Source organism: Mesocricetus auratus, unplaced genomic scaffold (assembly GCF_017639785.1).
Source record: "Mesocricetus auratus isolate SY011 unplaced genomic scaffold, BCM_Maur_2.0 Super-Scaffold_100023, whole genome shotgun sequence".
NCBI lineage: Eukaryota > Metazoa > Chordata > Mammalia > Rodentia > Cricetidae > Mesocricetus > Mesocricetus auratus.
The window spans coordinates 30,001,966-30,025,496 of NW_024429204.1; the positions used below are offsets into that span (position 1 = coordinate 30,001,966).

A 23,531-nucleotide genomic window follows, 5' to 3' on the forward strand; every position below is an offset into this window, starting at 1 on the left:
AAAGAATCATCAGGTCATATTTTGAAAATCTGTACTCCACTAAATTGGAAAATCTAAAGGAAATGGATGATTTTCTGGATAGATATCACTTACCAAAATTAAATCAAGAAGAGAGAAACAATTTAAACAGATCTATATCCCCTAAAGAAAAAGAAGCAGCAATAAAAATTCTTCCAACTGACAGGAAAGACATCAGCCCTTCCAGGCCCCAAACTCTGGCGATCCCAGCTTCAGGTGAGCTTGGGTCTCCAGGGGGACACTTCCCATCCCCTGCCCAACACCCATCCCCTCGAGCTTCTGGGGACCGCTCCTGGCATCCAGAAGACCTGCCCACACAGGACAGACATCAGCCCTTCCAGGCCCCAAACTCCGGCGACCCCAGCTTCAGCTTAAGCTTCAGTGTCAGCGTCCCCAGTTTCAGCTTCAGGAAGGAAGGAGACCAGTGGAGACGGAAAGACCCCACCAGCACCCACTGGAAGAAGAGATGGGAAGTAGACAGAATAAGAGCTCACTCAGCAATAGAAAGACCAATATGACTGCACAAGAATCTACGGAACCAACGCCAGCAAGACCTGAAAAGCACTACATAGACGAAGCAGAGAAGACAGACCTTAAAAATTATTTTATGAAGACGATAGAGACCTGTTAAGAGAAGCTTTTCCTTGTGAGAAAGCCTTCCCGCCAGCCTGGTTCTAGAGCCGCATCAGTCCCAAATAAACACACAGGAGGCTATATTAATTATGAAGCTGTTGGCCTTGCTTGTTTCTTACTGGCTAGCTCTGACTTAAGTAATTACCCCATAATTGTTAATCTAAGTATGTTTCTTACCGGAGAATGGTTCCGGGCTTCCTACCCCATGGCGTTACATGTTGACTCTCTTCTGTTTCTCCTTCCCAGAGTCCTCCTGGACTCCTAGTCCCTCCTATCTAGATTCCCTATAGGCCAGACAGTGCTTTATTGACAAATAACAGGCAAATAACAGGACTTCCCCAACAGAGACCCTCAAAGAAGAAACAAGGAAATCCCTTAAAGAAATAGAAGAAAAAACAAACAAAACATCCATGAAATGGGGGAAAATTTTCAAGAAATAAATCTCTCAAAGAATTTAAAGAGTACCAAGAAAAAACAACCAAACAAATGAAGGAAACAACTCAAACAGTTGAAGGATTGAAAGCTGAAATAGAAACAATAAAGAAAACACAGAATGAGGGGATGCTGGAAATAGAAAAGCTGGGTAAACAATCAGGAACTACGGATGCAAATATCACCAATAGAATACCTTCAGCAAAGTGGCAGGATACAAAATTAACTCAAAAAAATGAGTAGTCCTACTGTATATAGACAATAAAGAGGACAAGAAAGAAATAAGACAAACATCATCCTTTACAATAGCCACAAACACCATAAAATATGTTGGCGTAACTCTAACCAAGCAAGTGAAAGACCTGTATAACAAGAACTTTGAGTCCTTAAAAAAAGAAAGTAAAGAAGATACCAGAAAGTGGAAAGATCTCCCATGCTCTTGGATAGGTAGGATCAACGTAGTAAAAATAGCAATTTTACCAAAAACAAACTACAAATTCAATGCAATCCCTATCAAACTACGAGCACAATTTTTCACCGACCTCGAAAGGACAATCCTTAACTTTATATGGAAAAACAAAAGACCCAGGATAGCCAAGGCAACCCTGTACAATAAAGGAACCTCTGGAGGCATCACTATCCCCTGACTTAAAGCTCTATTATAGAGCTATAGTCCTGAAAACAGCTTGGTACTGGCACAAAGGCAGACAGGTAGACCAATGGAATTGAATCGAAGACCCTGATATCAACCCACACACCTTTGAACACCTGATCTTTGACAAAGAAGCTAAAACTATTCAATAGAAAAAAGAAAACATCTTCAACAAATGGTGCTGGAGTAACTGGATGCTGGCATGTAAAAGGCAACAGACAGATCCATATCTAGCACCATGCACAAAACTTAAGTCCAAATGGATCAAGGATTTCAACATCAATCCAGCCACACTGAATCTCCTAGATGAAAAACTGGGAAGTACCCTTGAACTAATTGATACCGGAGACTGCTTCCTGAACATAACACCAGTAGCACAGACACTGAGATTGACAATTAATAAATGGGACCTCCTGAAACTGAGGAGCTTCTGCAGGGCAAAGGACACAGTCAACAAGAAAAAACAACAGTCCACAGAATGGGAAAAATATTCATAAACCCCACATCTGACAGAGGGCTAATATCCAAAATTTACAAAGAACTCAAGAAGCAAGACTCCAAAACACCAAAGGATCCAATTAAAAAATGGGGTACAGAACTAAATAGAGAATTATCAATAGAGGAGTCCAAAATGGCCAAGAGACACTTGAAAGTGCTCAACATCCTTAGCCATTAGTGAAATGCAAATCAAAGCAACTCTGAGATACCATTTCACTCCCGTCAGAATGGCTAAAATCAAAAACACTAATGACAGTTTATGCTGGAGAGGATGTGGAGAAAGAGGTACACTCCTCCACTGCTGTTGGGAATGCCAACTAGTACAGCCACTTTGGAGATCAGTATGGAGATTCCTCAGAAAAATGGAAATCAGTCTACAACAAGATCCAGCAATTCCACTCTTGGGCATATACCCAAAAAATGTATCCTCATACAATAAGGACATCTGCTCCACGATGTTCATAGCAGCATTATTTGTAATAGCCAGAACCTGGAAGCAACCTAGGTACCCCTCAGCTGAAGAGTGGATAGAGAAAATGTGGTACATTTACACAATGGAGTACTACTCAACAGAAAAAAATGAAATCTTGAAATTTACTGGCAAATAAATGGATGGCACTGGAAGAAACCATCCTGAGTGAGGTAACCCAGTCATAAAAAGACAAGCATGGTATGTACTCACTCATATATGGATTTTAGACATGGAGCAGGGCATTTCCAGCCCACAACCCCACCGCCAGAAAATCTGGGGTGCAAGGAGGACCCCAAGAGAGTTATGCATGGTAACCCGGAGAAGGGTTAGAGGATGTGATCTCTTAATTGGAGTGTGGAGGAGAAGGGAGGGGAAGAATGAGATGGGAGAAAGACAGAGAGAAAGATGGGAGAGGAGGACATGGGAGAGCAGGAAGGTTGAGCCAGGGTAAGAATAGAGGAGAAAAGGATGGGAGATGCCATAAAAGAAGGAGCCAGTATAAGTTGGAGGGGAGATCTGGCACTAGTGAGATCTTCACAGATCTACAGGAATGACACCAACTGGCATTAAGGCTACCTTAAATGCCCTCCCATGATAATAAGAATGATGACTACCTTATATGCCATCTTAGAACTCTCATCCAATGGCTGATGGAAGCAAAGGCAGACACCCACAGCTGTGAATGGAATTGAACTCCTGGAACCCAGTTGCAAAGAATGATGACCAAAGGAATCAAGATCAGGCTAGCAAACCCACAGAGGCAGCTGATCTAAACAAGGGGGAACACATGGACCCCAGACTGATGACTGAGGGGCCAGCATGGGACTGATCCAGACACCTTCCTACCAAACCTGGGTGACAGAGAGGAGGACTTGGCAATCTTTGGGAACTGGGAGAGTGGAGCAGTATTTATTTCTGGCATATAGAAGGACTCTGGGAAGCCATGCCATGTGGAGGGATGCTCTCTCAGCCTGGACACATGGGGAAGAACCTGGGCCATTCCCAGGATGATGTGACAGACCCTGAAAATCCCTCATGGAGGCCCTTGCCCTCCCTGGGGAACAGAGAGGGGGAGTGGGGGTGATGGGTTGAGAGGATTGGGGTGTGGAAGAGGAGGGGAGGGAGAGGGAACTGAAAGTGACATGCGTAAAACATTAAATAAAAAATATATGGAAAAAAGAAAGATAAGTCCAAGAAGAAGCTTGCCCATGAATATTACAGCTCAATTAGATAGCCCCATTCTGGAATCAACCTGTATGTCTACCAACAGAAGGTGTGGAAGACTGTGTTGCCAATTTAAGCTGATGAAATTCTAGTCAATGAGGCATGTGTGCTCGGACAGGCTGATAGCCACAGCAATGTAAGTGCATCTTAAGATTGCTGTACTAAAGTTGCTTGAGAGATTGATCAGCAGTTAGGAGTACTTATTGTTCTTATAGAGGACCTGGGTTCAGTTCCCAGTAGTCACAAGATAGCCAGCAACCATCCATAACTCCCATTCGAGAGAATCCAGTGCCCTCATCTGGCATTTGTGGGCACTACGTATGCCTGGAGTATACTCGAATACACCCAGACGGAACAACCTAAACATGAAGTTAAAAAAAAATACTACACTTTTAAGAAAGAATATTTTATTTAGTAAAAGTAGCCAGCCAGAGCCCAGACTGATTTATGGAATATGAACATAAGTTCATACTCATTGATACAAACTTCAAAAACATCTAAACTAAACTGGTCATTGATATATCATTGGCTGCTTCTAGGATAGTTGGAGTTGGACAGAGAGTTCCAGATCACTTTCCTGAGTTCCAGATCACTTTCCTGGGTGGTTGAAATACCCTTATTCTGATTTTTTTGCTCTAGGGGAGTATGTAATTGCAAAATCTCATTATCTGTACCGGTAGCAATCTGTGTAGAAATTTCTCATCAGTTAAAATAATACAATCTATCTGACTTCAAAGACCTGACTTTCTCACATCCTCTGCTGAGCATCAGCAAAACGTAATCCCTGGGAATTTTGCTACTGCTAGGGAAGACAGCACACTGCAGAGGGGGTGAGAATGATTCCTCTGTGAAATGAGCATAAGGAAGAAAATTGTTTATGAACTGTAAAGGTGATAAACATATTTATAATTGTTTCAGAAGCAATTACTGTAAACTGCTGAAGCAGTATTGTGTCTAGAGGGCTTGGAAACAGTGGCCACATTCGTTATCTGTTGCTGCCTAACACGTGACTACCTGCTTAAAAGAGCAAACTTTGTAACTTGCAGGGATCAAGAACGTGGGTGGCTTAGCTGAGCAACTCTAGCTGTTCGCTCTAATGCATCTGTCAGCTGAGGCTCCAGCCAGCTGAAAGCTACAGTTCACCCAGTGGTCGTTGACCTGCTGCCTTTCTTGACTGGTTGTAAGCAGGATAATGAAGAAGTGCTGATGTATAACTTCCTAGACTAAGGTCCAAAATTTTTCTCAGCTTTCATCTAGTCTGTTCCACTTGCTCAAAGGGAAGCCAAGGGGTCTGTCGTGTGCATGTAGAGAGACTGGGTTGGTGGGAATGCAAGGTCTCCTTCTAACAGGCAGCATAGCATTCACCTATCATCAAAGAAGTTTCTCTTTGCACCAAAGACCATTACAGAAACTAGTCAAAATGTAGAGGACAATTGGTTATGGGTGACTGTCCCCAATAGATTCATCTGCAACACTGCACCCAAAGCTTTGGAGAAATGGAGAGAGTGGAAAGGTAGTAAGAGCCAGAGGACCAGGAAATCTGATGAGATCATGTCTCCTAGAAATGGCAAGAAAGCATCGCCTCAGAAATACAGCTTCCGAAGCAAGACCAGGAGAAGTACAGCAGTGTACATGCTAATATGGAAGGGGTTTCACCCCTGGACAAAGAACTTTACAGGCAAATAGGGAATGCTGAGAGCAGGAGAAATCATCTCTAGTTTGTTGGGAGACATCATTATGTAAATATGAGTCTAATTGGTTTAAATAAAGCACTGTTGGCCAATAGGGAAACAGGAAAGGTGTGACTAGGAGTCTAGGAGGATTCTGGGAAATGTAGTGAAGGGACTGGTCGCCATGTGATTTCCCAGGAGCAACGGGTGCTCAGGAATATGTCCTCAAAAACATAAGTCCTTATAAAATCTAAAATCTATATTAGTAATTATGGGTTAATAATCAAGTCAGAGCTAGCCAACAAGAAACCAAGCAAACGGCCAACAGCTCCACAATTAGTACAGTGTCTTGTGTGTTATTTGGGGGCTGAAAGTGACAGCAGGATCCAGGCGGCAGGCAGGAAGACTAAACGTTACACTAGTTGGTTATTTAGTACCAAATGGTCAGCCCTGAAATCAAGTGCATAAAAGCAACAGTAAATGAACTCAGCAGGCTGTGTTTATATATTTACACACACACACACACACACACACACACGCATATATGTAGTGTGTGTATGTGTGTAACAACAATTAAAGGTCATCCATTTGAGAGTGGTTGAGGGGGTTATGGTAGGGTTTGGAGGATGGAACATTTTAACTTAAAAATAGTCAAAGGAGATTAAGTAATGAGTTACCATTTTTTAAAAAATTATGTGGAAAGTGTCTAAGAAAATGGATGAAACAATTGGGACCAATAATCTATCATGAAAGGATAAAACTCCAAGAACTATCTCAGAATGCAGGCTGGCTGAGGGAATGTCCCTTTTTGGAATGTTTGAGGATCCCTGTGCTTCTAGAAGTGAAGTCACTTGAAAAATAAGTTAAACGGAAGTCTGTATGGAGTGACGTGAGATGAAACTCAGGCTGTCACGATTCAACCACACTCTCTTCCATCCATGCAAATGCTGGCTGTGGTCCTATTGACCCTTACTGGTCCTTTAATACCTCAGAGTCTTGTTTTTTTCTAAAGCCAAAGTAAAAATAAAACACATTAAGGTTATTGTGAAAACTAGCATGAACTAGAGTGCATGAAAATTACTGCCATAGAGACATAATTGTGAGTAATTAAATGAGCATGTTCTCAGATATCTTAGAAGTTCTAAATAAACCTGGATCAGTGCGAGTCAAAATCAATAGCATGTATTTTCCTTCAAACCTGATCACTGGGTAATTTGTTGCACTTTTCATCAAAAGGAAATCACAAAATCTTTCCTAACCTCATTCTGAATGTGAAACTTCTACCCTTGTCCACAGGAAGTGGGATCTGGTTTGCCAAAGGAATTCAGAATCCAACCTTGCTTGGCTTCTGCCCTCTAGCAAGGATCTGTGAGCAGGTTATACTGTCACAGATAGCATGAGGATGGTGCACACAGATAGCATCAGAGTATACATATGCCCCCTTGCTTGCAAATCCCACAGATGATTCCTGTGGGGATCCTGAGAGACTAAGAACTTTTCCATGCCCCCTGTCCTTATCCTATAACCAACCTTGTATCATGATGAAATACAACCTGCACCCACATACATTCAAAACCTCCCCTCATCACCCAATTCTGCTAGCTCAACCTCGGCTTACTCAGTTCCACCCTACAGCTCAGTTCCTGACAGCTCTTTAATACTTTAGCTCATTCCCTCTTAAGGTCTTTACACAGTCGTTTCCTTCTGAGGACAATCTTACCCTCCACTTTAATATCCAGTTCCTTCTTACCTTTCTGAGTCGGTTGAAATGACGCTTCTCATAGTGGTCTTCCTTGATTCTCAGTAGCTCTCTTCTGCGGCCTTCCCATTTTTCCCCAAGTACTTACCCTGGGTTCCTATTATAAATGTATTTATAAATATCCTTGTGGTTTGTATTATTTAATTCTGGACTAATCTATTAATCCATTAGAGACAAGAACAAGAGTAACATCCTGTTCTTGATCCCAGAAAAATATTCACACACACACTTATATATATATATGTATATGTATATATATATGTATATATATGTATATATATACACTCACACTCACACACACACACACACACACACACACACACACACACACACATGAATGGATAAATGAATGTTTAGACCTGAACTACCTCCAAAGGCCCCAACAAACCATCTTTACTGGAGCTTCACCTATGGAACTAGGAGCCCAGCCTGAAGTCAGATTCTGTTACTAGAGAGACAAATTTAATGCTCTTGACCTCAGATAGGTTATAGAACACTGGATTAGATTACTCCTGAAGTCTCATGTGCCTCTCATAACCAGGGTCTACAATAAGAGGGTCCATACCCTGGGAAATAGTTTATCACTGCATATAGTGGAAGCCAAAACTCAAAGTGTCTTTAAGTACCATTGAGGTCTGTCTCTAGCATTTCTCCTTCTAGGTCTGGGTTTGAGCATTGCAGACTACAAGACTCGAGCTCTATTTGCTTCTGGATTCTCTATCCTTTGAGCACAGTCCATGTCTGAATGGACATTCATTGTATGGATAAAGTGTACTCCAGCCAGTAGGACTGATGGATGAGTAACAGGAATGTCTTGTGCCTTTAAAAACAGAAGTAGAAAACACAGCACCTCTTTGACTACACCTGGCTGAAAGAACCATGGAAATACATACTTCATTATGGATTGCTATGGGCTTAATTAAATATCCAGATATTCCACTACTTTGGCAAAACAGGACAATAAACACACACACACACACACACACACACACACACACACACACCTTCCAAAATCAGAGATTGTATCAGAGCCATAAACGAAGAGATTTGTCAGAGAGTCCTGATATCATGAGAAATATGCTAATTAAAGAGTGATTAGACTTGCAGTTTCCTTGCATAATCACAGGATGTTCGAAGTTTGGAACATCTAATAGAAGTGGATTGCAACAAAGCCCAAGAGTTATATAATTGTACTGCCGACATGCAGAACCTGTTCTCTCTCTGAATCTAATTTACTTACATATAGAATGACTGTCCACTGATCAGTTGTGCTTACAGTGTGTATAAGCACCATCACAAACTATGTAAGAGCCCTTCCCCTTATGTGCGGTTTAATCAAGAGGCAAACAGCAAACATGGTGACTAGTTCATGAAGAGGTCAGTGGGAAATAAAGGCAAGGGGTCACATTCAGCTTCCTTCGAGAACTTATGGTTCATGAAAGGGCTTCTGCAGACCCATCCTAAGCTGGATTTTGCAGGGTAACTAACAAAAACAGTGCCTGTCAAGAAGGAAGAAGAAAAGGTGTGCACATCATCTTGGAGTGATGATAAGACAAGAAAAGGAAGGAAGGAGGGAGGGGGTGTGTGAGACCAAGGGAAGGAGGGGGAAGAGAGAGGGCAGGGAGGAAGGGAAAACTAAGGGTGGGTGGGAAAGATCAGGAAAAGAGAGCATACTGCACAGACAAACATTCACCAGAGGCTCTCAGGCTGCTGGTCTGGTGACAACAGCTTTTAAAGCACCTACACTCTGACTTTAAAGCACACACACCAGGACCAATCATTTTCCTCATTGTAGTCATGTTTTGTGGAACAAACAGGTTGCACTCCTCTTTGCCTAACCCTTTTCACACATACACCATTGGTCCAGGAGTCTTGTCCTCCCTGGGATGATTTGCATGCCCGTCTAGATGGTGAACTCTGAAGGGCAGAGGTTAGGTCTGTTTCTGGTTTTGGACTCTGGTCTGACATAATAGCAGGCTTAATAATTGCCTGACAAATTAGTAAATAAGCAGAAGTTCATCCTGGAAAAAAAAGTAACAGGACTTCTTAGAAGCAAAAATGAATACCCCAAAACACTGACGAAGGGTTAATTCATTGCTAGGGACATGGCATGTATGCCACACATGGGAAAGAAAAATCCCTCCAATGCCAAAGTCTCCTCTGAGCCCCAGATTGAGTACCATGCTGACAGCCCACACCTTACTTTATGGTGCCCATTGCCCATTGTCATTGGTTACTGAGTAGTCAGTTCATGGTGGCAAGAATGCAGCTCACTTCCTTCAGATGCTGGTCTTATTGCCTCCTAACTCTGTGACATTGGGCAAGTCACCTACACTCTGAAATGATCAGGCTTTTTTTTTCCAAAATGAAAATGAAAGATTTTCCACAGGCTTGTTCAAAGATCTAAATGAAATAATAAGTTTAAATGGTGGGTAAAGGAAAGGGCAGAGAGGCGGGTGTAGTTCAGATGTGTTTATCCAGCTCCTTTGTCAGTAAAGAGGAGCACATGGATTGTGGAGCAACCCAGCCGTGTGAATGGAATGGGAAGGTTGGGAATCGATTTTCTATAAATGGAGATTGAAGGAGTGAATGTTGAAGATGTGACTGGAGTTAAAGACAAGAACCAATCCCACAAAACTATATTGGCTGGGCTAGGAGGCCTGGACTTTCCCCTGAGGACTAGGGAAAAGACTCCAACAGCACAGAGACCAGCTGGCATGGAGGGAACAGGCAGACATCCCAGGGACCTGCCATGTCAATCAAATGAATGATGCAGGACCTTGCCAATGAGAGCCAAGATTGAGGAGAGGAACCACTGGAAGAAAAGTTTTACCCATTCTGAATCTAGTCAAGCTATTTGATGTTCTGAAGTTTTAATTTCTTAGGTTGCCCTTCCTCCAACACCACCTTCTCAGTACCTCTGCCCTTAGAGGTATGAGGTCCACATTATGAAAGTGGACCTCATGTTCTGGCCATACACCCCAAAGAATCCACCAAGGCCAGTTAGTCCTTAGAGACTGGGAAGTTGAAGATCTTTTATAGGACACCTACTCCGTACATCAGAAAGGGATGGTGGCTGGCCAGGTACTGGGTGGGTAGTAAGTATAATAGATACACTGTTGTTTATCCACAACCACCATTGTTTCTTCTAGTACAAGCAAGAAGAGAGCTTTCCCAAAATGAGATATGACCTCCCAATGACTGGGAATCCTTACTAATCCTCTTCACACATAGAAATGTCAGTGTTCTCATGGTCACACTTCAGGAACCCTGAAGTAGTCACACTGTGCTATGCGGTACACAAATCACACTCGGGGACCTGGCTCCTTCCTTTACCTCCATTGCTTGGCCTCATCCGCTTTACCACTTCCATTTCAACAGATTGAGGGAATGTGTCTCCGCGATGCAAAGGGCCTGCTTATACATAGCAGTGTGAAGGACCAGGTCCATTACACAAGCTCCACAGAGCAGTTGTTACTTGATTTCATCACGTTCCTGGTACAGGTCAGACTGACCACAAACTCAGCTTTATCTTCCTCAAAATCGCTGCTCACCCATGCCGAACCTACCTCTGGTAACATTAACTCCTCGATCAATTTCTCTTTATTGTTCTGGTGTAGGAAGCTTCTTATTTTCACATTATTTACAACTATGCTTTTTGACGATACAGTTTTCATTCCTATTTTGTGGTGACGCAACAGAACCTGGCTTCATTTAACTCGACAGATATTTAATTGAGTCGTAACTATGCAAAAGCAACGTCGTGAAGAAGACTGTTATTTACTTTCTTGTTGCTATGAAGAAATACCTGACCAGAACCATCATAATGAAGCAAAGGCTTGTTGGTCTTACAGTTTGCAGGTGCATTTCATGATGGTGGGGCTGATCACATTAACTCTACAGTTACACAGACTGGGCAGGAAGAGGGACAGAGATTATCATGTTTGAAGGCCAGTCTCCCATGATTCACTTCTTCCAACAGGGCACCACCTCCTAAAGATTTCACTACCTTCCAACCCCACCACCAAATGGAGACCAAGTATTCAACCCACAAGCCTAGGTGGAACATTTCATGTTCAAGCCCCAGCAAAGATGTTTGGAAAATGTAAAGTTTAGCAGAACAGAATTGTTCCAAAGGAGTTAATCTTTACTATGTAATATAAAGATTAGATAGAAGGCTTGGAAGGTCAAAGTAGGAGCTAATGATGTTTAAGAAAGGCTCGTTTTGTGTGTGTGTGTGTATGTGTGTGTGTGTGTTAGGTGTGTGGGGGGGTGGGGGTCATATGCTAGAGAATAACCTGTGTGTCACTCCTTAGACACTGTTCACACTTCATTTTTTTAAAACAGGGTCTCTCACCAGATTGGTGCTTGTCAAGTAGGACTAGACTGGCCAATTACTGAACTTCAGAATTTCACCAGTCTCTACTTCCCAAGCTCTGGAATTAAAGGCATGCACACTACACCTGACTATTAAAGTGTAAGTTGTGGGAATAGAACTCAGGTCCTTGTGCTTGCAAGAGAAGCACTTCATCTGCTGAGCCGTCTCCCCAGCTTGGTGCCAGATGTGCACTGCTCTTACGTTCTTCCTCACAAAAACAAAACAGCACAACACAGTGCAAAAACAAAACAAACAACAACTACTACTAATGGGAAGCACTTGGAGATTCTGCATCTCTTCTGATCTCTAAACCTGGGCTCTAACCAGCATGCAACACTGTCATGAAAACGGCAGCCAGAGAGAGAGAGAGAGGAGAGAGAGATTGTTCTCTTTGGAAAGTTCTGTGTCTAACCATTACCATTTCTCTCCTCAATGTCTGAAACTTAGATATGAAATGTTCACACTGGAGGAAGCTTCAGGATTATCTAACTCAAGGGAGACAACTAGGTATTTATCTCATAGCCAGTGGAAAGAAAAGTCTTACTTACCAGCCAACTAATCTTAGCTGTTTATGAGACAAGAAATCCAGAGCCCTAGCAGACAGTACTCTTATGTACTGTTGAAACTATTAAATTATTACTTCCACACAGCTGAGGAGGCAGGCATAGTGTGACTTTGTTTAAGTCCGGGTGGCAGGAAAGATGACGTGTGAAGAATGGTCCACATCCAAGAATGGCGGTGAACACCTGTAATCCCAATACTTGAGTGGCTGAGGTTGAATGATCACTAGTTTGTTGTCAGCTTGAGCTACATGGTAGCCGCATGTCCCAAAAATAAACTAAACTTTCATTTAAAATTGATTTAAGTTATGGGAAAGGCCTGGAAGAAAATAGACAGGATGGAGTTGCAATGTCTGAGATGGAGAATTCAGAATTAAAGAATATCCAAGATGGCTGTCTAAGGCCGATCAGAAGACAGGAGGAGACAAGACCCAGGTACTAGAGCAGACAAAAGGAGCATCTAAAGCTTTCAGAAACTTCAAATGTAGAGTCAGAACTCAGAGAAGTGAGCCTTCAAGCTGTCCCCATTAAGCAAGTCAGTCCAAAAGACGAAAGAGAAGCAGACATCAACTGGACACCATACTGGTTACTTTGGGACATGTGGATACATTTAATGTTCACAACTGCATTGGAAGGTGGGTGTTCAAACTCTTGATGTCTAGATAAGGCTTTGGAAAGGGATTATTAATATTATCATCTAATTTATGAGATAAGAATCCATAGAGTTGAAAATAAATTGTATTTCTAGTAAACTGATTCTCCAGTGGCTTAGTCATGATCAGAAAGGGTTATTTTGCCCTGTGCAATACATTTAGAAATGTCTGGAGCAGTTTGTTGCTGTTGCTGTTGCTGTGACACTGGTAATTAGAAGGTAGAAGCCAAGAATGCTCCTAAATATCTTCAGTACACAGAGTAACCGACACCCGGAGGCAACCCACATACCATCCACACTGATGGAGAAGCTGGATCTTCATTGATGATGTCAGGAGCGATGTGTTTCAAAGCAAACGTGTTTTAGTTAAAATTAGCTTTTTATTCCTCTTAAAATATTTAGTTTGCACCCATTCTTAAGTATCAAGTTCCACTGCTGTTTAAGCTCAAAATCCTGCCATGTCAGAATTTAACTGTAATGTGATACCAACAATAAATATGTCAGCCAGTAAGAGGACAATACACATGATACACAAAGATATTAAACTCGATGGGTTTCTCTAGTAGTAGAGAATCAGTGAAGGAGGGCCATGGTTGTCCCCCTAAAGCTTTGATTTTTGAAGATCAAGAGAGGGACTACTGGACTAGCCAAGATGGCTTAAATAGTGAAGAGATTGTTACAGAAGTCTGGGGACCGGTTTAAAAGCTGGAAGTGATCCACATCTATAATCTCAAGGTGAGGTATGGAGGTGGAATGTCTGTGCTCAGGGATAGGTGTATCCCAGGAATTCATTAGCCAGCCAGCACTGCCCACCTGACTAGCTTCAGGTTGAATGAGAAACCATGTCTCAAATGGAAACGTTTTTCCTAAATCATTTGAGGCAAACACCTGATAGCAGTATGTGGCCTCCACATGTGTGCACATCCATGCGCACATTCCTCTCTTATGTATGTTGAAGCACTCCTATGAACATGTGAAGTGAGAACCCATGAAAGTGTAATAATGAATCTACTAGGGGGTGCAAAAAAAAAAAAAGACAAACTCACAGATACAGAGCAAAGCAGGTGCCGCCGGTGATCCCAAGCTGCCTCTCTGCAGCTTGGACTCCAACCTCGCCAAGCAACAGCCAGAGCAAGCCAGCTTCACCTCCTGCTTATCAGGTGTCAGACAGACCCTGCCCTAGAGCTTGGTGCCCCAAGGCTGTTGGCAGAATGTGTTTCCACAACAAATGTGTACATACAAAAATGGAAGGCAGCTATGGTCACCACTAAACTACATACATAAGTGGAAAAACCAAAGGATTGACCCCTGGATGAGAGACTCTAGAGAACACGGGCTTTCTAGAATTCGGTGAAGAATGTCTGAAAATGAGGGGAATGACCACTGGGAATGTGTGTGTGGACATCCTGCTCTCAAGCCCCCACCAAGAGAATAGGCCACTAGACTTCTGCTAGCTACGTTCATCCTGGTGATAAACCAGCATCACCAAAGGCAATGGAAGGGTTTGCTTTCGCCTAACAGTTTCACAGAGGGAGGGGAGGCATCCAATAGGCAGCTGGAACAAGGCCAACCTCCCAAAGGTTCCATAGCATCCCCAAACAGAGCCATGGACTGTGAGTCAAGAGTTCAAACCACCCAAGCCTCGTTCAAACCACCACATGCTCCAAGAATCTCAGCTTGCCTCTCAAAGGCTGGTTTCATTTTCCTGAAAAGATGGCTTCCAAAACTCATTGTAGAACAAAATCAGTGAATGAGGACAAAAATCTTTGCACATTGCTTTATGAATGGAAGACGTCCATGTTCTCCTCCAAGGAAACTGATATACCTAGATCTTCTGTTTTAGATTTTCCTACTTAGTAGAAAACATAGCAAAATGAGTTTTCTGATAGGGATGAACAGAAATCATTTCTGACCAAATTTTTTGCAATAGTGTGGGTAAAAAATGCCATAGTGTAGACCTGATTTTTTTAAACCTGAAGTGGTATTTTTCTTTTCTTTTCTTTTCTTTTTTTGACTTTTTAAAATTTAAATTAGAAACTAACTTGTTTTACATGTCAATCCCACGTTCCTCTCCCTCCTCTCCTCCCCTATTCCCCATGAACTCCCTATCCCATCCCCTTTCTGCTCCCCAGGGAAGATGAGAACTTCCATGGGAGATCTTCAAAGTCTGCCATATCATTTGGAGCAGGGTCTAGGCCCTCCTTTGTGTGTCTAGGATGAGAGAATATCCCTCTATGTGGAATGGGCTCCCAAAGTCCATTTGTGTAGGAGGGATAAATACTGATCCACTACCAGAGGCCCCATAGATTAATCAGATCTCCAAACTGACATCATCATTCAGGGAGTCTAGAACAGTCCTACTCTCATTTCCCAGCTATTAGCCTGGGGCCCATGAGCTCCCCCTTGTTCAGGTCAGCTGTTTGTGGTCTTGACCCCTTTGCTCATCATTCCTCCCTCTCTGCAAATGGACTCCAGAGTTCAGTTCAGTGTTTAGCTGTGGGTGTCTGCTTCTGCTTCCATCAGCTTCTGGATGAAGGCTCTAGGATGGCATATAAGGTAGTCATCAATCTCATTATCAGGGAAGGGCTTTTAAGGTAGCCTCTCCACTATTACTTAGATTGTTAGTAGGGGTTGTCCTTGTAGATCTTTGAACATTTCCCAAGTGCCAGATTTCTCTTTAAACCTATAATGGCTCCCTCTATTTTGTTATCTCTTTTCTTGCTCTCCTCTCCTCTTCCCCTGACTCAATCTTCCTGCTCCCTCATGTCTTCCTCCCTCCACTTCTTCTCTCCTTCTCTTTCTCCTGACTTCCTCTCCCCTCCCCCCATATTCCCAATTAGCTCAGGAGATCTTGTCCCTTTCCTCTTCTCCGGGTAACCATATATGTTTCTCTTAGGGTCCTTCTTGTTTCCTAGCTTCTCTGGTGGTATTGATTGTAAACTGGTAATCCTTTGTTCTATGTCTAAAATTGATATACATACCATGTTTGTATTTTTTTTTGTTTTTACGAGACAGGGTCTCTCTGTATTGTTTTCGAGGCTGTCGGTCCGGCCTGGCCTCGAACTCACAGAAATCTGCCTGCTTCTGCCTCCCGAGTGCTGGGATTAAAGGCATGCGCCACCACCGCCCGGCAAATGTTTGTATTTTTGTGACTGGGTTATCTCACTCAGAATGATTTCTTCTATTTCCACCCATTTGCCTGCAAATTTCAAGATTCCATTGTTTATTTTCCACTGAGTACTCCATTTTGTAAATATCCCACATTTTCTTTATCCATTCTTCAGTTGAGGGGCTTCTAGGTTGCTTCCAGGTTATGGCTATTACAAATAATGCTGCTGTGAACATAGTGGAGCAGATGTCCTTGTTGTATGAATGTGCATCTTTTGGGTATTTGCCCAACAGTGGAATTTTCCTGAAGAACCAACATATTGATTTCCAAAGGGGCTCTACAAGTTTGCACTCCCACCAGCAGTGGAGGAATGTTCCCCTTTCTCCACATCCTCTCCAGCATAAACTGTCACTGATGTTTTTGATGTTAGACATTCTGGCCAGTGTAAGATGGTATCTCAAAGTTGTTTTGATTTGCATTTCCCTGATGGCTAAGGATGTTGAGCACTTTCTTAAATGTCTCTCAGCCATTTTACACTTCCCTATTGAGAATTCTCTATTTAGTTCTGTACCTCACTTTTTAATTTGGATTATTTGGTGTTTTGGTGACTAGCTTTTTGAGTTCTTTGTATATTTTGGAAATCAGCCCTCTGTCATATGTGGAGTTGGTGAATATCTTTTCCCATTCTGTGGGCTGCCTTTTTGTCTTGTTCACTGTGTTCTTTGCTTTATGGAAGCTTCTCAGTTTCAGGAGGTCCCATTTATTAATTGTCGATCTCAGTGTCTGTGCTACTGGTGTTATGTTCAGGAAGCTGTCTCCTGTACTAATTCATTTTAGGGTACCTCCTACTTTCTCTTCTAAGAGGTTCAGTGTGGCTGGATTTATGTTGAGGTCTTTGATTCATTTGGACTTAAGTCTTGTACATGGTGATAGACATGGATCTATCCTCATTCTTCTACATGCCAGCATCCAGTTATGCCAGCACCATTTGTTGAAGATGCTTTCTTTTTTCCACTCCATAACTTTAGCTTCTTTGTCAAAGATCAGATGTTGTGGGTTGATTCCATTGGTCTATCTGTCTATTTTTGTGCCAATACCAAGCTGTTTTCAGGACTATAACTCTATAATAGAACCTGAATTCAGGGATGGTGATGCCTCCAGAAGTTTCTTTATTGTACAGGGTTGTTTTGGTTATCCTGGGTCTTTTGTTTTTTCATATAAAGTTGAATATTGTTCTTTCAAGGTCTGTGAAAAATTGTGCTGGAGTTTTGATGGGAATGCAATGGTATTTTTCAAGTGCACTAATAATGCTGTAGCTAAATGGTGTTCTTATAAGATATTCTTAAGTTCACTTAGAGATCCTGTTTCCTGATATTGACTTACAGTACCTTTGTTGTGTATGGCCTTAGTGGCGATCTTTCCCCAAGGGACTCTGAGAGTTCAGAAAAAAGGAGAAACAATGAAGCAAGTGATGGTCAGGCATCTGGAAGTATCCATGGAGGTGAAATCCGCACCTTACACTGAAACAAGCAGTAAGTGGACACCCTTGGTATTTTGCTATTTATGCATGTGTATGTACAGGTGTGTATGGGTGTGCATGCATGTGTTTGTCTGTACGTGTGTCTCTGTATTCACTTACATGTGTGTCTGTGTCTATGTGTACATGATTGCATGTGTATGTGCACATGTGTGTGTTTGTATGTGTGTGTGTATGTGTACATACATGAGTGTGTGTGAGTGTAGGTGGTGTTGGCTTCCCACCTTGTTTGAGGCAAGGTCACTTATTTTCTATTTTCCACAAACAGGCTAGCTGACCTCCAGGCTTCTAGAGAGCATCCTGTCCCGGCTTCCCATCTCACAATAGGAGTGGCGGGATTACCGATGCATGCTACCCCACTCAGCTTTACATTTGTTCCGGGAGTCTAAGCTCAGGTCCTCACACTTGGACAAGTTCTTTACCCAGAAAGCAATGTCCCCGGGGCTACGGCCTCCGTTTTTTTGAAGTAGGAAGTGTTTGTAGCACACTTACCAGGCACCAGGCATACTTTTGAATACTTTGTTCATTTCAAAAGTCCTATGAAGTTGGCAATCCTTTGATACCTACTTCACCATTGTTGACAGCTGAAAGGACAAAAAAAATGCCAAGTGAGTACCATTTGGTGGGCCCTGCCAAGGTGTGCCACTAAGCAAACATGGCATATGCAACAGAGTTAGCGTGAGAGGTCTATTGGGGGAGGGCAAGGGAGAGAGTGAAAGGCCGTGTCAGAGTGGGGACATGAGAGGCAGGCAGACAGACAGACAGACAGACAGGCAGGCAGGCAGACAGACAGACCATGGAAGAGACAAGAGGAAGATGGGAGACGAGAGAGGTAAAGAAGACAGGAAGGGCCAGAGAGGAGCAAGAGGCAAGAGAGCGAGCTGTGCCTGGTGGGCACCTTTAAGGGGTAGCACAGCGCCGATGGCGGAAGGGCACCTGGCAGCAGGTGATGATGTAACAGCCTTGGCAGCAGAGGCTGCTGCTGTGTGGTGGAAACCAACAACAACGCTGGTACTGATAAGCTTTCCATAGGCCATCTAGCAATTACAGGGTGTGGCTGGACATGAACATCAAGTCTGCGCTTGCAAGTGTGCTGTGTCCTTCCACTACAGATGTGAGCTGACATGGGGCACAGAGAGGCGAAAGGATTTAACCATAGTTGATCTTCGGCCAACATGGAACAAAGGCGCATTTGCAATGTCAGCCATCAGTCAACGTAATCAAATCGTCATGTGCATTTTGCTTTGTTTTGTACATCAGATGAAGACTACGGTTTTTATTTGATAATTTGAAAACATCTGTGACTAGTGAGTAGGGGGAATAATGTCAGACATCTAGCTCTTACATGTAAGATAGAAACCCAACACGTCCTTGGTGATGCTTCTTGGTCTATGTCAACCCTAGTCCCTGGACTGTAAGCTCTCAGAGAAAAACAGAGTTGGCATAACAGACCATTCTTAGAAACACAGTTGGAATAGGTTTGAGGCTTTGCTAAAGCTAAGTACTCATACGTGAAATATTTGCTCCTGGCATCTGCACAACTAGAAGTCATCAAGTACAGCATCCCTGGCTATCCTGGGGGAAACCAGGCACCAAATGAGAGTTAGGTAATTATTTTTCCCTCTGGGATTCACATAGGCTACAAAGGAATTAACGAGGCTGAATTAAGTTGGGGCTTGAAAAAGGCAGGCTATTTTCTACCCAGAAGCAATCTGTTAAGATCATAGAAATCTGGACACATAACTATAAAGCACATCTCAGGGAACCATTTTATCTAGCAAGCAATGTGAAGTGATTGTCTGGACGAGCTCTGGCCAGCCCTATTACATCCAATCTTATTTTTGGCAGGTCTCTGTAGAACCATCTAGACAATATCATCTCTCAACAGTGTTACACTAGATGTGCCTGAGAAGTTAATCCTGTCTCCTTTTTTTCTGCTTCTTCTCCTCCCATCCTGTCCAGAAAAATCCCAAGATAAATTCTGCAGTGGGCCTGGTATTTCATTTCTGATTGACCCTGGTTCATTACAAATAAAGAAGACTGTGAATGCCTATGCAAAGCTGAGGTGGAAATCAAGAAAAGACAGTTGTTTTGTGCCTTTGACGTTGAATGCATTCTCTCTTTATTAATATGGGCGCTTAGACTTTGCACTCATCAATGAAAGATTTTTAACAATGTTTTTTCAAAGATTTATGCATTATGTACATAGTGTTCTGCCTGTATGCATGACTGCAGACCAGAAGAGGGCGCCAGGTCTCATTATAGATGGTTGTGAGCCACCATGTGGTTGCTGGGAATTGAGCTTAGGACCTCTGCAAGAGCAGCCATTGCTCTTAACCATTGAGTCATCTCTCTAACCTCCTGAGCCATCTCTCCAGCCCCAACAATATTTGTTGTTTGTGACAATTGAATAAAGGAATTAGTACAATCTCCTGCTTAGTAAAACATCTCTGGCCTATCATTGACTATTTACACCAATATACATGTCAATGGATGAAGAGTTAGGTGGATGACTAGACTGATGGATGGAGGGTAAACATTAAGTGGATGAGTGAATGGATGGAAGGATGGATGGATAGACAGATAGATGGCATTAGCATAATAGTATAGATATATGACACTAAGCTCAAAGCTAACAGAGACGACGGAGTGAGTATTTATAGAGAAAAGGCATTAGAATATCACTACAGTTAATTTTAGGATCTTTTATATATCTGTGTGTCAGACACTAAGCCAGTGTTTCAGAGGTCTTTTAACAAAACCACAAATTTTGTAGTATTATACCCACTTCATTGATGAGGAAATTTAGGGTCAAATTAATGAGTTATGACCAAATCTATAAATCAAATAAGTGACCAATGAGAATTTAATCTTGATATAGACCCACTGATCCAGGAACATGGTCTTCACTATCAAGTCATTTTACCAAACAATGCAATTATCTATTGTGCTGAAATACATGGATATCATCCACTATGTCATTTAAAGGCAACAGTCCTTACCTCCATATGCCAACTATGACATTCATGAGGCTCAGGGTATTACACAAGCCATAATCTCACTGCAACTTGTTTTTCCTGTTAGTGAAATGAATGAACTGAGCTGAAATCGTCCCAAGAAGATCCCACTGTACCGAGTATGCACCGAGTCTGGTGTCCTGAGCCATTTTTACTGCCTTTGGCCACCTGGCTTTCAGACTGCTGTGGCATTCAGATTCAGCAAATCACTAAAAAGGTGGTCTGTATCACTGTATCAGTCATTACCATGCAGCCAGCTTGATTAGCTGCTCCCATCCGGTTCTGGTTTGTTACACCATTTCTGGGATAAAAGAAATGTCTCCAGTCTTTAGAGTGAAAGACCTACCATTTTGAATATCCACTAAAGATGCTTGAGAAGGCAGCTGAGGTTGTCAAGACTGAATTTTACTTAGTTAGAAGCAAGAAACAAACAAAGCCTAGCCAAAAAAGTTATCTCTGTAATCTTTTCTCTGAAAAATGCTGCTACACAGTGGGGCTTCCTCAGGCAACCCATCATTGCACATTGGCTCACACATGGAATAGACCCCCTTCCAAGCAACCTGCTGAGCTCACCGGGATGCAGTGGCCAATAATGGTAACATATGGTTAGTTTTTCCTTGCTTCTATCCTTTCTACTTTCCTATTCTTTTCTTGGCTTTCAACACCCTGCATTCACAACTGCTAAATACTAAAACATCAGTGACAATTAACATCTTTGAATCTGACTAAGACACTTGAGATTCACACATTTGTGAATGTTGTGCTTATATGTGAATCCAGTATCCATCTGATTATGATAACCCCAATTTTCTCCCACTGTCCAGGAAATTCCTTGTTCGACTCATGGTAGAAGTCAACAAGAATGTAATTGCCTGGTTTGATGCCCTTCACAGCTACTATGGCACCTCTGAATTCCCCTAGTATCAGGAATATATATATATATATATATATTTGCTCAGACTTTCATAATTTTCCAGTAGACTAAGAGAACAAACCAAGATATCATTCTTTGAATAATTTGTCACTCACAAAAATTTCTGTACATATCCTCAAACTGATAGGGGATTAGTCACAATGTCTGAATCAGGCAATGTTGAACCAAGTAGCTTCTTGTACTAGAGGAAACATTCCAAAACAGTTGTTGAGCTGGGTGGTGGTGGTACACACCTTTAAGCCCACAAAAACCAAACCAAACAAACAAAAAACAGTTGTTGGAAATTTGGAAATTTCCAGACTGCAAAAAGTGCCTAAAAATAAACATTGACAAATAATTTTATCAGTAATTAGTGCACAGTGTGATTAAATAATACTCTTACAAAACTTTCATGGTAAAAGAAGGTCAACAGTGACAAATATTTAGTTGCTCTGTAGCTGTTGCCTGCAGATGAGAGAGTGATGGTCTCTGGAGTGCGCCACCAATATCAATGAAAAGGGACTGTGGATCTATGTCAGGGGTGAACACTTGACAAGTAAGGCCCTGGGTGTGATCTCCAGCACTGCAGGTGATGATGATGGTGGTAGTGGTGGTGAGAAGGAAAAGATGAAGAAGTGGGGGTGGAGAGAGGAGAAGGAGACAATGGGGAGGAAGGGATGAGCTAAATGAATAGGTTAGCAATGAGCTTCTTTCATACTTTAAGAGATGGCTAGTCGCCAGGTGTTGGTGGCACATGCCTTTAATCCCAGCACTCAGGAGGCAGAGGCAGGTGGATCTCTGTGAGTTCGATACCAGCCTTGTCTACCGAGCAAGTTCCAGGACAGGGTCCAAAACAATACAGAGAAAGCCTGTCTCGAAAAACCAAAGAGAGAGAGAGAGAGAGAGAGAGAGAGAGAGAGAGAGAGAGAGAGAGAGAGAGAGAGAGAGAGAGAGAGAGAGAGAGAGAGAGATGGCTATGGCTAGTCTAGATTCTATTGCGTTGCTTGGAAAGTCTCATTCTTATTTGTCTCCTAATTCTGTTTAGTTCTCTCCTCCAACAGAATTTCTACTCCCCATCTCCCCATCCCAAGAAATGACAAGTACCTTGTCATCTATAGTTAGATATTGCCTTATAACGAATATGGTGTCTTATCTATCATTTATTCCCACATTCATTCAACAAATATTTATTGTCCGCCATATACAAGGCTATGCATATATGCATATGCTTCACACACAAGCATACAATTACTTAGAACTCTTTCTTTTGAGTTTACATTCTATTGAAGAAAGACAGATAAAATCAAATAGCCATACTAGCAATGAAGAGAAATAAAGCAGAAAGAGTGGACCAGGTAAGTCAAACTCTTCTCTTTCCCAGAACTGTCCTGGACACTCCACAAGGGCTTCCAAAGAAAGTAGAAGTTCATACAGACTCCAACAGCTTGAGAGGAGGGGACACCAGAGTTATGATAGAAGTTTGTAACAGTTCAAATGAGGGCACAGGAGGTTGGGGCATGGTCTAAGATGTTAATAAGGTCTTTGAAGAGCAAACAATGTTGTAACTGAGACTTAAATTCATTGTCTGAGCAGACAAAGTTTTGGCAATAGTTCCTGTTGAAGTCTGTGTTAATTTAGAGTCTTGCTGCTTAGTACATCCTTGGATTAGCCACATCAGCACCACCCAGGAGCTTGCAGAAATTGATAACCCCAGGATAGACCTACACCTGATGAATCAGAAGTTTTATTTAAATAAGATGTCCAGTTGACTCCAGTGCAAATTAAAGTTTGAGAGGCACCTTTTTTTCAAACGGGTTTAAAGACCAAATGCCTTAGTACCAAGCTACATCCTCTGCCTCTTGTATCATAATCACTGAGGGTGAAGACAATTTTCAAAACCTAAGCATGGTAAGTTACACTATGGAATTTCTTGAGCCAGGCCTGTGTGCACTATTGTAAATAGGTACACACATGTGACACAGTTTGGAGAAGTCATACCTCAGACTC

The 23,531-nt window shown here is 42.3% G+C and overlaps 1 long non-coding RNA gene across 1 annotated transcript; it reads left to right on the plus strand.

The window, feature by feature from the left end:
• Nucleotides 1–11,714: 11,714 nt before the first annotated feature.
• LOC121133676 lies at nucleotides 11,715–18,101 on the plus strand. Its single transcript, XR_005870631.1, has 3 exons — nucleotides 11,715–11,835; nucleotides 17,467–17,589; nucleotides 17,863–18,101. It is a non-coding gene; the product is annotated as an uncharacterized LOC121133676 (long non-coding RNA).
• Nucleotides 18,102–23,531: the final 5,430 nt, after the last annotated feature.